The sequence below is a fragment of the Coenobita brevimanus genome, chromosome 77, assembly GCF_032717465.1.
Source record: "Coenobita brevimanus isolate Jiangsu-jjx chromosome 77, ASM3271746v2, whole genome shotgun sequence".
NCBI classification, from domain to species: Eukaryota; Metazoa; Arthropoda; class Malacostraca; order Decapoda; family Coenobitidae; genus Coenobita; species Coenobita brevimanus.
In genome coordinates this window covers 11,476,022-11,485,830 of record NC_137030.1, presented here as the reverse complement: position 1 = coordinate 11,485,830, position 9,809 = coordinate 11,476,022, and the positions used below count along the sequence as shown (strand labels likewise).

Here is a 9,809-nt window from a genome sequence, read left to right as displayed (position 1 = left end):
CTCTCTCTCTCTCTCTCTCTCTCTCTCTTTTCACCACCATTTCTCCATCACCAGCCTCTATCTCTTTCCTCTTCTCCACTCTCCTCCTCCTCCCTCAATCACTCTCTCCCATTTCCTCCTCCTCTCCATCCCTCTCCTCCCTCTTCCTCTGCCTTCCACTCTCCCCCTTCACCCCCTCCTCTCCTAATAAGCTATATTACCCCCTCAGCCATGGTGCACGCACACACTCTACGTCTACCGCCAGCATGAGACCTCTGCTTATTCTCATCCTTACAGCATTCATCTTGGTGAGTTGGAGAGCTTAAGTGTGAGTCTGTCTGTCTGTCTGGCTCTCTAAATGTACTGAATGGGTTTCTGTTGTTTCGTATTTTGCCACTTTTTAATCTTCACATTAATTGGATTTTGAAGTAGCTGCAAGAGTGAAGATAGATCGATATACAAACAGTTTTGTGCACAAGTTAAAGTTAGGAGTGCTTATGGATATCCTTCCTCTTCTCTGCTGTGCTGTGTGTGTGTCACAGGAACGAATTGCAACGTGTCTGCACTTCTGCCATAATGCCTCAGGTGTGTGAAAAAGGTGTATGCTTAATTATTCATCATCTTGGTTTTTGTTATTGTTGCTGTTCCTATTCTAGGGTGAAAGATTTGACTGAAAACTTTACTGTCTGCACCATAACTGCCTGAATTGCTCACCCATAAGGCTGATTTTTGGGACACACCTTCCCTGGCTTGACTCGAAGTGATCTCTCTTGAAAGGAATAAAACTAACGAAGCCCACAACCTAAGAGATCTCTTGTCAGAACTAAATCATATACCGTATCGCCAAAAAACAAATTTTACGCGATAGGACAGTTATTTGGTACACGCCTTCTGACATTACACAGATCGGTCTCTGCTGACCTGACTCGATTCCATGGACGTGAAATAATGTGAGAGGACTTAACTGACAGAAATATGTTTTGACCAATAGCACTAAGCTGACACGAACTGACCTCACTGGGCATGATGGAACCTATAGTGACATTAATGATCATGACTTGATCTAACTGGACCTGTTGAACGTAGTTGACCCTGCATGGCCCTGGAAGGTCCTGACCTGACTTGTAAATATTTTGAACTGCTGTTTATTGCTCTGACTAAACTAGGCTGGATGTGAAGGGTCTGCGTGGATCTGAAGTGATCTAAATGAACCCAATTGGATTTGAATCAAAGTAATTGGACCTGAATGGCTCTCAGCTAACCTGCGTTGATCTGAACTACGTAACCTGACTGGATTCCTAAATGTATCGGGACTGGCCTTAATAGATAAAGATTTAACCCGAGACGTCCCGTCGACGTATGGGTATGTTGCAACATTTTGCATTTGCCAGTCCCGTTGACGTACTGGTACGTTTTGCAATTGCAAGGTCCCTAATATGCACAATTTTCAATTTTTGCGCAGTGATTTTTCGTATGTATACACGGGACACCTTCCTCTATTCCTCTACAAGATGCCAAGCAGGGACAATGCCTTACACGGCATAACCTCCCCCCCCCGCATGCCATTGTCTTGGCAATTCGCCTGTTACCAGTGACCTGGCCAATAAAGACATTCAGGGCCAGAGTGATTCCCCAATCGATGACAATGTGGAGGACAAACTTTACATAGCATTAGAGAAAGAAACAGTCAGAAATGATGATCAGGTATAATGTGGCAAAAGAAGGTCAGGAATGGTGATGAGTTAGTGAGTGAAACAATGCTTATAATACCTATATTACTGTTTGAAAACCAATATACTCTCATACTCCATGTAAATTCGTACCAAATTAATAAATACCGTTTAGGAGTGGTGTGGAATAGTTATCCTCCCATAGAACTCGTTTTCTTTGCAGCCAGCCTGGTAGAAAACCCTGTAAGGTACGGAGGTACTCCTACCTGTATCGAGTATTTTAAACCTCAGATGAGCGATTTCTCTATGAATTTTCGATGTTTCTCACCAAGAGTCGAGGTTTTAGCCAAAAAAAAAAAAAAAAATCCAAAAATGGTCGGGACTGGGGGGTGTCGGAGATGCGAAAGTGGTCGGGACGTGATGGGTTAAGAAGACCTGAACGGATGTGATAGGCTCTGACCTGGTCCAAACATGAGCCTAATAAAGTGGCCTAATAGTAGTGACTGTAACCCCACCAACAACTAAATAAGGACCCGGTGGACTGCAAGCCAAAGCTGTGCCTTTTCTGTACACCATCATCCATGCTCCAATCAAACATCCTCTTCCGGGAGATATGGAGGGGTTTTGTGGACGTATGTACAACCGGGGAGCTCCACAGTCTGGTCATATCGGTGTCGCCACGTGAAGGCGTCCCTCTCCAACACCACCGAAAAGAATGAAAACGAAAGTATCTTATGTGATACGATGGTCTGACAGACGCACTTCTTTACTGTTTGACATGGGAAGCCCGGCCATCCCTTGGTAATAACCCGAGTGAATCAATATTAGTCTGGAATTATACAGCACCTGGACTATATTCTCGCCTGAGATTTCGCCTGTCCAGCCTGTCCTCTGTGGCGCTCAGTAACCATCTGCCTCACCATCTAGCCCTCTTAAGTTATCAGAAGAGGTTGTATGACTCCGTCACTGATGGATATCCAGGATACAACACAGTAGCCCATACTATTAGGCACAGTGTGGAAAACCGCATTACAAACAGTCGTCTGCACCAACAACACAACATACCTGTACACTCCTTGAGAGCTCTGTGGGAAAGTCCGGTCTTGGCCATGGCCTTCCTTAGGGACTCGGGGCTGTTCGGCCAGATTGCCTAGGGAGCAACTACAACTACCATTACCTCACCAATACCTATTAATTTACTGACTCATAACATATCTCATTCACATACTTCCACCCACATGTATACTGTATGCACACTTACACCAAAAAGTATCAGTGCACACTTGACGCAATGCAATTTGAGACACGGACGATGGCTACTGGGAACTGGATTTTGTCCCCATGCTGATAAACTTGCTCTCTCAAGGATGCAATATATGGCTTGTTTATGAAATTTTCTATTTCATATTGTTATTATATGTATAGCAAAGTACTTACAAATAAATCTTACCAAGAATTCATGAGCAATAATGGTCATTTCGGATACCATCGTGCCTTACCTGTGCGATATATACTTTTTGGTGTGACTGTACATGTAGATAGATAGATAGATTGATAGAAGGGTAAATAGACAGATATGTATACATTAATGGTCAATAATACGGGCCATAGTGTTATCCGCATCACCCCCTCCCCCCCTTGCCCCATACATGCCTGGATCTCAAGGTGACAGGTACTCCTTTAGGGGATTGTGGTGTTAGTGTTGGGGGTATTGTGATGGGGTGGAGGTGTTCGGTGGAGGTGTTGAGTGTGTTCTGGTGAGGTAGAGATGTTTACTTGGGGTGGGGGTGGGGGTATTTCTGTGTTGTGGTCTGAGAGCTGGGAAAACCAAAGCAGCGCAGGATGAACGGCTGCCTGTAGAGGTCATACAAGTACATTACACTCGTCACAGCATCATAAAGTGGGTGCCTGTCTGTACAGATACATTCACATATCCATCCATACATACATACACAGATACATACATACATACACATAAAATGTGTGTGTGTGTGTGTGTGTGTGTGTGTATGTGTATGTGTGTGTGTGTGTGTGAGGATAACCTGTGAATACAGGAGCTGGAAGATTAATGATTTGTCTATAGTGAATGTTTATCCTGATTTTATCTGCAACAACAACAACAAGATATATTCACAATGCTTCCATAAACCTGGCATATTTCGACGCAGGTAAAATCCCCACACCATAATTTCTGTTTTGTGGGTAAAATTAACTAATGTAACGAGGAGATGCACAGATAGCCCCGAGTTAACGGTCACTACTCATATTTTCGACCTGTGATGAGCTGTGGATCACTGAGGGTCCCTGTTAGTTAAGTGGCCACCATCGGGATTTTTTTTTAACGTAATAGAGGTCACTGCTTCAGGAGGTGACTTGTGTGCTTGTCCCGCTTTGGAAAGTTCCTAGCCTCAGTGGACTGAACGGAGCTGGGACATGATTGACTGCTGTCTACCTTCATAGCGCCAGGGAAGGCTGTCGCACCACCCCTGAACATCCACACTGTGCACTGTGCAAATTCCATGCTGTGTCCACAGACGCCCCGTTAACTCAACGTACTCGTACATAGTGTCATGCGTTAATTATATATTTATTCGATTATTCATTTTACTTTACTACTTTCTCTTTCAGGTTATTCATACTGGTAGCTTACAAATAATGTATTAAAAAATGTAACTTTTCCTTTCAGTCTTTCCTATGAAATTTCCATGTCAGTTTTTCCATGCTGCATGGTGGTTTTTCTCACGTTTTCTTGCCAGTTTTAACTGGAGGATTTGGAGGCGGGGGAAGCCTTCTTGCTTTACTATCCTTATCCTTCAGCATGCAGAGTTAAATCTCGTAGTCATAGTCTACTCTGTAACAAACAGCCTCGAAAGGACCATAAGGTCTGTTGCTGTTTGCTTTCCTTTGTACTCATTTGTACTCTACACCACTGCCCTCCCCCTCCACCCTAAGCCTCTAGCACATCTCAACACTGTATTAAGAGGGTTGCTATATAAAGGAAAGAGTTGAACAGTAACATAATTTCTGTTTTGTGGGTAAAATTAACTAGTGTAACTTTGACTCAATAGATTATCTTCAACTTTGAACGAAGACAAAGCTGCCATTATAATTTGCAAGATGAAGGATATTTACGTGGTTGAAATTACAGCCAGCTTTTTGTGTGTATTACTTTTATGATAAAGGTGGAGGCGAAGGACAAGGGGGGTGACGGGTTGCATGTCACCCTCACTCCTCTCTCCCTTCCTTCTCCCTCCCTCCCTTCTCCCTCCCTCCCTTCCCCCTTCATCACCTCCTTCCCGTACCTAAGTACCTTACATTTCTCTCTCTCTCTCTCTCTCTCTCTCTCTCTCTCTCTCTCTCTCTCTCTCTCTCTCCCCTTGTTTTTTGGTAGGTGGAGGCACCCACCGTCCCTCCTGCATTTCGATCCTTGTCCTTAACTACTAGAATTGATTTGTTAGTCACAACCTATACCAAACAGCAACGACAGGACCAACAGGTCTGTTGCTGTTTGCTGTCCTTCATACTCCTTTGTACCCAGCTGATGTAGCCTACAAAGGAGTACAGAGGAAAGCACACCGAGTAACAAATCAAATGTTTTCTGGTAACCACACAACACAATGGACGCCTGGTGGTCTAGTAATTTAAGGCGCTGGAACCAAATGTGACCCAAAAGGATTTACTTCCGAGGAAAGGTTAGGGCTTATTGCTCATATAATGCTACTCAGGGTGTAGTAACTGGTCACACTGGTATTAAATGTCGGGAATAAGTAGCTTAGTCCCGGGCACTATGTTTAGGGGGTAATATAGGACTGGATGATACACAGACGGAGATTTTTCCTATTGGTGTTGGTGTTTTCATTCTTCTTACTGATGCTCGTGGTGTTGGATGGTTTAATTCAGCTTATAAAAGACTTACTTCCCTTGAACGGGGGTCAGGTGCAGCCTACATCAACACCTTCAGGTCTACACCAATAAGGGTCCTTCCTAAGTTGAATAAAATTGTATATTAGCACAAATATCATTAATAGTAGACCATTGGACTAAGTTTGGATATTATTATTATTATTATTATTATTATTATTATTATTATTATCATTATTATTATTATTATTATTATTATTATTATTATTATTAAGTGCTTGAAAGGGTACAACAAGGAAGAAAGGTTGCTGGTTCCTTGAAAGCAGTGATAAGAAACAGGGAAGTGAGCATGGAAGTGAAAAAGTTACTCCATGACAGTATTGTGATACCAACTCTAACGTATGGAAGTGAAGCTTGGACGTTGTTGGAAGGACATAAGTCAAAAGTGAGGGCAGTGGAAATGAGTTATTTAACAGGAGCCTGTGGAGTCACATGGAGAGACAGGCTGACAAATGAGGATATAAAGGAGCGTTGTGATGTGGATGTGATAGGAAGTGTTAGGAGGAACACACTGAGGTGGTTTGGCCATGTGGAGAGGATGGAGGGTGAGAGACTGACGAGGAGAGTGTATGTGAGTGAGGTGGAAGGAGGGAGAGGGAGGGGGAGGCCGAGGATGAGATGGAGGGAAGGGATGGAGAGGTATATGAGAGAGGGGGGTGTGAGCTGGGAGCAGGGCAGTGAAATGGAGGGGGACAGGGCGACGTGGAGGAGATTTGTTTGTGGCCACCCTGTACGGGATTGAGGAGTCTGGCAATAGATAGTTAGATAGATTATTATTATTATTGTTATTATTATTATTATTATTATTATCAGTAGTAGTTGTAGCAGTATTAGTAGTAGCAGTATAGTAATTGGCGTTGTTGTTGGTAGTGTGGTGGTTGTGTTGTATTTATTTATTTATTTATTTATTCATTTATTTACTTCATGTTGTTATTCTCCTATCTGTCCACTTTTCACACAACGGCATTAATGTTCCCTCTCTCCTTGCAGGGTATGGCCGAGGTGGGTCGTCCGTCAAACATCACCGACCTCCAGTAAGTCAGTCAGTCGTCAGCAGCAACAAACACTTTACCACAACTTATATGTCTTTGAGATGTATCTATAAACATTTCTGAGCCTAAGTTGTGTATGAGATTGCTTATACATAAACTTGTCTTCAGTCATATAGCTATGGCCTGTTTATTTTCATACGACAAAGATCAATCACCCCTCTTCAGCTCAGCAAAACCACTCTAAGAACATCCATTAATTTTCCACAAGCTTTACAACGATGTGCGTGGATCCATTGCAGCTTTGATAACTTCCGAGATAACTTCACTTTGAGGCTGAGTTTGGCGCGTGTTGTCAGAAGTATTGTAGTTATTTTTGAGAAATTTCACTTACGTAATAGCTGTTTACCTTTTCTCTTGTTTTTCTTTCTTCTTTTTTTATAAGCTTTCCAACGATGTGCGTAGGTCCACTGTAGCTTTAATAATCTCCGAAATAATCCACTTTTGATGTTTGGTGTTGAACCTGTATTTTTTTTTTTTTTTTTTTTTTTTTTTTAGGTGTGGCGAACCGTCAGAACTGTCACTTAAATAACGAGTATTACTTTTCATATGCTTTTCAAAGATGTACATATATTCTCTATAACTTTAACAGTGTTCGAAATAACATCTTTTGCTTGATGTGAGTGATATAGCCGAAACCTTCTTTCTTTATTAATGTTTTGCTCCCTTCTCTCTCTCTCCGGCAAGATGATCTCCCAAGTTTTACACATAGAGGTTCATAACTAACAAAGCAAGATTCCAACCTTGTCATATCGCTTGAATATAGCTGGTTTACGAAGATTTTGACTCTGATGTATTTTCAGAATGTCAAAGAACTGCTGACAGGAACTATACATTATTGCACGATGTATAAATGTGAGCTGAGGGCTTTTGGCTGGATGTCACTGCTGGGATGTCAGGCGGCTTTAATCTGTCTATATATATATATATATATATATATATATATATATATATATATATATATATATATATATATATATATATATATATATATATATATATATATATACAGTATATTTATTTATTTATATATGGAGCCTCTGTTGTACAGTGGTAAATTGTGGGATATCGTACATAGAAGAACGAGCGTTCGCGCCTCGCCAAGGTATTTAACTTTGCGAGCGTTCTTTCCGCCAGGTATTGCTTGGCTGACATAAGGGGTGCTGTGGCTGAACCAGTGTCGCATACTATAATGTATGCTTGCACCCAGTCGGCTTGTGCAGGCCAATTACACTTGGTCCACAGACTACACATACATCCAAAGCCACTCCAACATTACATTCACACTTGCCGGCACTTCCCACTGTACATACTGTACAATCTTTACCAGACAGCCTAAGCCACTTTGCAGGGAAACACAGGCTGTATCGTCCCCATTTCGGTCGGGATGGGCCTGCCCTCGGGATGGGCCTGCCCTGCAGTGGATACTCAAACGGATGATATATATATATATATATATATATATATATATATATATATATATATATATATATATATATATATATATATATATATATATATATATATATATATATATACATGTGTGTGTGTGTGTGTGTGTGTGTGTGTGTACACTCTCTCTCTCTCTCTCTCTCTCTGCTTGTTTCTGTATGCATGTATTATGTATTAATCTGCGAGTATGTATGTATGTATGTTGGTATGTATCTACGAGTATCTGCAGTATATATACATGTATGTATCAACATGTATGTAGCCTATGTGTGTATGTATGTATCTACGAGTAGGTATGTTTGGATGGATGGATGTATCTACGAGTAGGTATGTTTGGATGGATGGATGTATCTACGAGTATGTATGTATGGATGGATGTATCTAGGAGTATCTATGTATGTATGTATCTAGGAGTGTACTGTATATGTTTGCATGTATGTATGAAGTCTCTCTCTCTCTCTCTCTCTCTCTCTCTCTCTCTCTTTCTCATCCAGTCCTCTTTTCTTCCCAGTCACAAATGTAGGGATCCAGGGCTAGGCTACAATGTCACCTATATTTATGGTGGTGCCAATCATCCCCGAGCTAAGGATATTAAAATACCCAATTACTGAATGCTGTAAGGAGTGTTCTAATGTTTGTTGTAATTTCTGAATGCTTTATGGATAACGATTAAATGCATTTGTGGAGCCAGGATTCCTTGGGCTTGAATGGTGAGTGGATGGGAGTGTTGTTAATGGGCACACTTTTGTGATTATGAAATTATATCGATTTTTTTCTCCCTGTCTCTCTAAACACTACCTCACCCAGCTTGTGGGTGGGAAAGGTGTGGATGATGATGATGATGATGATGATGATGACGATGATGATGATGATGATGATGATGATGATGAGGAGGAGGAGAATGTTCTCTGTAGGCCAATTTCCTAATGCTGATAGGAGATTGTTTCTATGCGTTTCTTCTCCCCAGGTACGGTTGCTGCCCCGACCCTGATTCCTTTGGACATGTGTGCATTCACTACTACGACCAGTGCCAGAACGACACTGACTGTTCCGACTACGGGCCCCGGTACCGATGCTGTCTGGTGGCTGGGTGTGGCAAGGCGTGCATGGAAGTTTAGTAAGGTGGGGTATGATGTCCCGCCTACAGGAAAGTGTCCATGGTATCGAAACTATTCATGTCACAGATATGGGAATATTATATCTACAATCACTCATGTACTTCTTGTCTATGCTGCGTGTTTTCTATGGATGCCATGATGAAATTTTGTATTAGAAAAACAGGGGAGCTTTTAACCCCATGAGTGGGCCAAAACGCCCTTTGAGGAGGCCTCTTACCCCATCTTTTAAATTTTGTGATTTCATTCAAGGAGATGGATAAAAAATAAACTTACATCAACAAAATAAAGTTTTATTGACTCCCTTGCCAAATCCGGCCCCCCCCCCCCGCAAAAAAAAAAAATCATATCCATTTTCGGTGAATGTGAAAATAAGCAACTGAAAAACACACCATAATTACTAATGAAAGTTGATAAAGCTTAATCTTAAGACAATAAAGCTTAATCTTAAGACAATCACATAAGTAAAGCAAGTTTTTCTTATTCAAGGAAAATCTACCTGTTTATATCCTGGTGGAGAAGCCCTTTGAAATTCAGCAGGTAACAGGAAAACCCCAAAATGAACAAAGAGAAAAGCCTGTGTTGTGATTAGGTTTATGCAAAAAAAAAAAAAAAAAAGTTAC

At 41.5% G+C, this 9,809-nt stretch overlaps 1 long non-coding RNA gene across 1 annotated transcript; it reads left to right on the top strand.

Moving 5' to 3' along the window:
• The first annotated feature begins 222 nt into the window (after positions 1 to 222).
• LOC145408373 (uncharacterized) lies at positions 223 to 9,463 on the top strand. Its single transcript, XR_013898920.1, has 3 exons — positions 223 to 287; positions 6,561 to 6,604; positions 9,039 to 9,463. It is a non-coding gene; the product is annotated as an uncharacterized LOC145408373 (long non-coding RNA).
• Positions 9,464 to 9,809: the final 346 nt, after the last annotated feature.